Source organism: Manis javanica, chromosome 5 (genome assembly GCF_040802235.1).
Source record: "Manis javanica isolate MJ-LG chromosome 5, MJ_LKY, whole genome shotgun sequence".
Lineage (NCBI taxonomy): Eukaryota > Metazoa > Chordata > Mammalia > Pholidota > Manidae > Manis > Manis javanica.
This window is the reverse complement of record NC_133160.1, coordinates 59,938,868-59,946,487: the sequence shown is the minus strand read 5'-3', so window position 1 is coordinate 59,946,487 and position 7,620 is coordinate 59,938,868. Positions and strand designations below refer to the sequence as shown.

General features: G+C 32.2%; 1 long non-coding RNA gene across 1 annotated transcript in view; it reads right to left on the bottom strand.

Moving 5' to 3' along the window:
• Positions 1–613: 613 nt before the first annotated feature.
• Positions 614–7,620, bottom strand: part of LOC140849553 (uncharacterized) — a 71,158-nt gene continuing 64,151 nt past the window's right edge. Inside the window, exon 3 of the long non-coding RNA XR_012131570.1 lies at positions 614–3,903. This is a non-coding gene — a long non-coding RNA (uncharacterized lncRNA). The remainder of the gene's footprint in view (positions 3,904–7,620) is intronic.

Sequence of the window (7,620 nt, the reverse complement as noted above, 5' to 3'; positions counted from 1 at the left end):
CTCTGCATTTACCCTTTCCAGCTCAGCAGGACATGTCTCTTCTCTCAAGCCTCGATTACAGACTTAATTTATCCAATATAAAAGGGCAGTCATTTTAATACATGGTTATGAAAACTCTGCTACTGCTCACTAGTGATCTGTCCACCAAATGCTATGTATACCTCCTTTAAACTTGTATCTTTAGAGTTCTCTTATGATTGACTAATTTCTATAGGCTCATGGTATTAACATAAACCTAGAGTAGTTCCAACAGATTACAGGAGAAATGCAAAAGGGAAGTGAATTAAGAGAAAGTTATATTTCTGAGGAGAATACAGTTTATAAAATTTACTAAAGAGAATACACATATATTAAAATCATCCAGCAGTTCCTACAGCCTCCATTTTATTTAGTGTAGATATAAAGTAGCTACTCAAGCTTAGTCAGCCCAGTCTATTTTCTTACTCAGAGTTGTCTTATTCAGAAATGTCTTGATCAATGTAACAGCTACATTCAAATTCTTATTTTTTGTAATTAGCGAAGTCAACAAAAAAAAAAGACAGTAAAAATCACAGAACTTGCCTGATATTTTTCAATGATTAAACAGGACATCATTAACAAGAAATGTGATGAGAAAAATTACTTTAATGGTAAAAATACAGGCACAAATTAATGGACCAGTGTCAAGTAGGAAATTAATAACTAATGACTAGCTAAATAAATTTTGTTTTCAGATTTTCTATCACTAGAGTTGTGTTCAAGCCTTTCAATAGCATCATTTTAAAAAACAATCTTAACTGGCATAATATGGGTTATATTATCCGGAAGGTATTGTGAAGATCCTAGAGCAAGAGAAACTTCCTTAATTGTCCAGGCTGTGACAGAAGTGAAACTGATTTATCCTTGTTACCTAGTGGTAAGCCCACAGTGAATATCTGTACCAAAATACCACCTTATATATGCAAGAAAGAATAAGGATAAATGGAATTTGGATGTCAGAGCAAAGCTATAACCCTATGACAAATAGTTTTAATTATCAGTTCATGGCTTCCTTCCTTGTTCAATAGAGACTCAGCCAAGGACTATATGAGCTAAGCAGTTCAACATCAATTAGGTATCAGATTCACCTACCATACAGATAGGCATGACCAACAATATTCTAACACCAAGTGGAAGTAGTATACAGAGAACAGAACCCAAGCAGGTTTAAAGACATAGCTAAGCAGCATGAGGAGCTGGCTCACACTCAGTTCCACCTATTCTTGCCACATTTCCATCTTTCCTTCAGGTCATAACTATGAACCCATGATTCCCCAAATACAAATCCAGCTTACAGATAGTGCCATGTTGGTATTATCCAAATATAACTGCCACAGTGGTACCACCACATTCAGGTGACTCTAAAGGAGAAGGAAAATCTTCCTTGGGGACAGAATTTCAAGAATACATTTAGTTGGCCACTTGCCCTGAAGGAGAGTTGGCCAAAGATAGAGACCTAAGGAGGGCTGATTTTCCTTCTCTGCTGCCCTTACCAAGTAGAAAATGTGGTATTGGCCCATGAATGACCACTCAGATTCTCCTGGTAGAGGCTTTCAAATTTGTAATCTGAGAAATTTATACAAATATATAAAGTCAAATTACAGATTGGGTCGATTATGGCAGACTCAAGAGACCAGGTGCAACAGTCTCAACAATAAGAGTCAATTAAAAATAAAGCACTGGTGATGTTTAACCAGACATTTCCTCTGGGTTGTCCTGCTGACATCGGTCCTTGTCCAAGCCTACTGCTACAGGACTCCCTAAAGTTCCATGGTCCAGCAGACCCTTTCCTAAAAAGTACTACTTTATTCAAGGAATGTTTTTTGAAACCAAGAAATATGGCAAATACAATGTCATCTGTCTCTACATATAAAGATAACTTGAAATTTTTTATTCACCAAGAGATATATTTTATGAGTTTAATGCTAGATGTCTTTGAAAAACAAAAATACTTTCACTTCCAACATATAAACATTTATGTATAGAGATTTGTATTTTAGAATTAAATTGTCATTCTGGGGTTAAGTTTTACAGAAAAGATAGCCATAACTAATATAAAGCTCCATAAATTGCAATGCACTAAAATATTATTTGAATGGTTTTCCTAACAATATAATGTAAAAATATATACATATATGATTAGAAAGTTTCTAAAATGCTGAAAGCATTATATACTAATTAGCATTTGGAAGCTGAGATTAATGTTGTATTTTAAAGGGAAATATGAAGCTTTTTCAGAACATAACTGGAGTTGAAATAGAATAGAAATTAAAATTTAATCCATACTTTGTAAAAAATTGGCTTTAATATGAGAATTGGTCTAAGTACACTAATGTGGCAGGACTGTAAAATAATCAGCAAGCAAGAAAATAAATTTTAAAAATGCATAATTGGAAAGCAATAATAAATAATGTTTACTTTGTTTGAATAATCTATGAACTATAATTACCATTTCTGTTTATTCAAGTCTGGCTCAAAACATAAATCAATTTAAGGCCAAGTAAGCTGCTGTTTTCTTCTTCTGATCTTTCATTTCTTTAAAGAATATTTGCAGGGGGCAGCATTTCTACTTCGCTTTTAAATTGGAAGAAGAGCCTACTGAACTCATGAATAGAAAACTCAATTTAAAACTTAATGGCATCATTTACCATATGAATTATTATAATTAAGCATGTTAAGTGGGCCTTGGCTTCAATGTCTATGTTCAGAATATTTGAATACTCGAATAGAACACTGAAGATATTGTTCCTCCTCGAACCAATAAAGTATCATCAAAGGGAGCAACTGACTTAAAGGAACTGTGGTCACTACAAATGTCAATGAAGCTAGAAATAGTCCTTTAAAAATCAGTTATGCTGCCAATGAATGCAGAAAGGTGAAGCTTATGAGTCACTGATACAATCAAATAAAGAGTTGAATGGGCTTAATCAATAAATAATACAAACTAAAATATCCAGCACTTAAATTCATTTGGACATATTCAGTTTAAAAGACCACATTCCATATACAAAGAGATATAACATTTACTTTACCTAACAATGTTGTTTTTCTACCTGTTTTAAAGAGAAAATAAAAGTGATCTTGAGCCATAGTATGAATCTCACTCTGTACTTAAGCATAAAGGGAGAAAACATTAGAAATAATAAAGAACATTCTTCTCCAATCTCCAAACACACATTTAATCGGCATAATGTAACTGATGGACGTCCTCCACAAAAGTATGTAGAGGTGATGGACAGTGCCCAAGTCGCTCATAAGGCACTTAATAAATGAGAGTGAGAGAGAGACAGACGCAGAATAATCAAGTATTTCAAAAGGAGTAAGTTGTAGGTTTTTCCAAGTTGAGAGGCATAAAAGTGTCAGGATAATTTAAACTGTTTGATACGCAAATGTGTAATAATGTCTTAGGATCTCAAAAGAGATAATGCAACTTGCAAAAACTCTTAGGTCAGAATTTATATACTAATTTTATCTCATTCAGAATCTAAATTAAAATAAGCCTTGGCTCTGACTACATACTTTGCCAGAGTTTTGATAAAAAACATGCTTTGATAAAGTTAATTCATATATCAGGAACCATCAAAATGGATGCCATTCCAGTGGCCCAGCTGTAAACTTTAGTCAGCCTATATTTACAGGAAACACCTATCAAGGAAATGTAACATACACCAGTTACAATCCTCCAGGTTGGCTTTAGCTAGTGAAGAAAATAAGACCTGTTAGCCTTATCTTGAAATCCTTACCCTCCTAGCCAACAATGCCGTTTCCACATTCTCTGTTCCAGTGCTCTTGTGAAGCTCACTCTTGTCCCATATCCTTCCTAGTAGAATGTGCTACTACTTGTCAGGTGCTGTATTCCTCCAATGCATTCATGAATTGTTTAACCTTGAACAAAGAACAGAAAACAACGAACTCATTATTACAGCATTTTAGTCTTGTCATTTGACAGTTTTTACCAATCCACAGGCACTGTTGCTACTTAACATGGCAATGGGTCTTGGAGGCATTGGTTATTGTGTGAAATATTCAGCACACAATTAAAATTATAACAAGGCAATAGTTTTTGATCATCTCTCCCAAAAACTCACTAAAATATCTATAAAAAAAGAAAAAAAATGACACGAAGATTTACTCTTAAAGAAAAAAAAGACTCTTGCCACTACATGAGTAGATTCATTTAATTAGATCTAAGAATTTCATTTAATCTTGTCCCTCTTTCACATCTAAAATGGATCATCTTCATAAATGCAAAAGAAGGCATAAAGATACTTTGTCTTTCCTTCAATGCTTGCATGCTAACCAGAAACCCTTAAACTGTAGTAACCATACTCTAAAATTTGGGATAAATACCTTACTTAAAGAACAACACTATGAAAATAATCATTTTAAAAATAACAATTATGATTTCCAAAAATAAACAAAAAACTGGATTTTGTATTGAAAAAAGAACATACTAGAAAGTAAAATAATAAATTTAGTGTTTTGGAAGGAAAAATTAGAGACCTGGAAGTCTAAATGATATAATCTTCTAGAATGACTTATAGATGATTATATAGCATTAAGGAGTCAGATTTTAACTTAAGCACCCACCAAGGAGAAAGTTCCAGGGCACATTCCAGAAAATGAAATTCCTAACTAGCTACACCTAAAGAAAATAGATGAATAAAGATATTGCCTCAAACCAGCTCAATCCCTGATTACTTCAAGGCATTTTTTTCCCCCTATACTCATTCATGGCTTTCCAATAGCTAGAAAATTACTTTTATTTTATTTTTTTATTGAAGTGTAATTGACATAAATTAATTTAACTTATACAACATAGTGATTCAACATTTATATACATTATGAAGTGATCACCATAATAAATCTATCTACTATCTGTCACTGTATAAAGTTATTACATTATTATTAACTATGCTCCTTATGCTGTACATTGCATACCCACATCTTATTTATTTTATAACCAGAAGTTTGTCCCTTTTAATTGCCTTCCCCTGTTTTGCCCATCACCCTAGCCCTCTCTTCTCTAGCAACTACTAGTTTATTCTTATTATCTATGAGTCTGTTTCTATTTTGTTTTGCTTTTTTAGATTCCACATATAAGTGAAATCATACACTATGTCTCTCTCTGACTTATTTCACTTATCCTAATACCTTCTCGGTCTATTCATACTGTTGCAAATAGCAAGATTTAATTCCCTTTTATGGCTGAGCATTATTATATATATATATTTTCATTGTAGCATTACTTACAATAACCAAGATCTGGAAGCAACCTAAGTGTCCACTGAAACATACCAAATCTTTATCCATTTCCATTCATCTTCAGACAGGCACTTAGGTACCTACTGTATTTTAGAGGTGCATATACCTTTTCAAATTAGTTTTTTCATTTTCTTTGAATAACTACCCAGATGTGGAATTGCTGGGCTGCATAGTGGTTGTATTTTAATTTTTGGGGAAACCCATGCTGTTTTCCATAGTGGCTATACATTCCCACTATTGGTGCATTCCTACCAACAGTATACAAGGATTCCCTTTTCTCCATATCCTCATCCACCTTGTTTTTTTTTTGCCTTTTGAATAGCAATTTTGGCAGGTATGAGATGATATTCATTATATTTTTGATTTGCATTTTCCTGATGATTAGTGATGTTAAATATCTTTTTGTTTACCTGTTGGATATCTGTATGTCCTCTTGGAGAAATATCTATCTATTCAGATACTCTTTTAATTGGACTGTTTGGGTATATATATATATATATATATATATATATATATATATATATATATATATATACACACACACACACACATATATATATATGGAGAGAGAGAGTTGTGTGAGTTCTTTATGTATTTTGGATACTAACTCCTTATCAGTTATATCACTTACAAATATCTTCTTCCATTCAGTGGTTTGCTCTTTTGTTTTGTTGATGGTTTCCTTCTCTGTAAAAATAGTATTTTTTACTTGATATAGTCTCATTTATTTGTTTGTGCTTTTATTACCCTTGCCTGAGGAGACAGCTACAAAAAGCAATATTTCTTAAAGTATACTCTATATAGGGGAAAATCTCTTCATAATAATTCTAAGGTACTATTTGTACCAATGATGAAAAATCAATAATGGTTAGGTGTTTGTGCCTTAGTACAAATTAAAGCAGTGGCATCAAACTGTACTAACATTCCTTATATTGTCATCTTCTTCACAGCTTGCACTCACAATTAAAACACAATCACATTTTTTTAAATGCCATTACCGCTTATGATGATGCAGTAAAAATGATTTTATTAATTCTTGACTCTTAAAAATGCATTTCTTTCTTATAATGTTGCTATTCAAAGCAATTCTGTCATCTTCTAAAATATATTAACTCAAGAAAAACCATTTATGTGATTTTTTTTTAGTTGCGAACTGAACAGGACACTTTCTCATGGGACATCTTTTTAATGGAATTATAAAAGGATAGCAGAGAAAGAATGAAGCAGAAGCAACACTTGAAGAGCTTAATGGCCAAAATTTTCCCAAAACTAATGTATAAAGAATGTAGCACTGAAAAGGTAACACAGAGAAAACAAAATAATTTTAATATGGAATTAATCCAAAAGAAAGCAAGCAATTGAAAAGGAATACAAAAGTATAAGTGGAAAACATGTAATAAGGTGATAAATATACACTTCATACATTTAATATAAAGGGAATCAAAACACGAATTAAATAATATTATTTTCAAACTGTAATAAAACATCTCACATACATGCCACTTCAAGAGACATGACTTAAACCTAAGGACACAGAAAGATGGAAGGTAAAATGATCTGAAAGAAACCACATACACAATCACAAAAGGCTAGTCTAGTACAGTATTGAAATGGGACACTGTAGGGTTAAAAGCATTATTAAATGCAAAGAGAATCATATCATAATGATAATGTGTTCAGTACACCATAAGATATAATTATAAAACTATAAGCACCCTGTAACATAGCTTTAAAATTTTTAACTCTATAATTGACAGTAATCAAGGGAGTAATACATTCAAAATATTGATGTATGATAAATAACATTGCCATAAATAGAAAGCTGAGCCCTACAAAGATAGACTTTATTCTTTTCAAGTGCAAATAGAGCAATTACCAAAATAGATGATTTTCTTGGTTATATAACAAGGTACAGCATGTTTTAAAAGACTAAAATCACTTAAAATATATTCTCTGGCCACAACAAAATTAAGTCAGAATCTGGTAACAAAATATGGCTTGAAAATCTCCAGTTTTTGGGAAATTAAGCAAAACACTTTTAAATAATGCACAGGTAAAAGAAATCACTGTAGAAATTAAAGGGAATTTTCAAAGGAAAGCTAGTTAAGTCATAACATTTCAAATTTTGTGAGATGCAGATGACACAGCACTTAAAGGAATACTGAGACCCTTAATCATATATTACAAGAGAACAAAAGTTGAAAATAAGTGATCTATGCTTATATTAACTATTTTAATTAAGAAAGGGTTAATAGAATCTCAAAGCAGACAGCTATATCTAAGTTCACATTTTAGTAGAGCAACAGAGTACACCCGGAAAGAACACTTATTCTATAA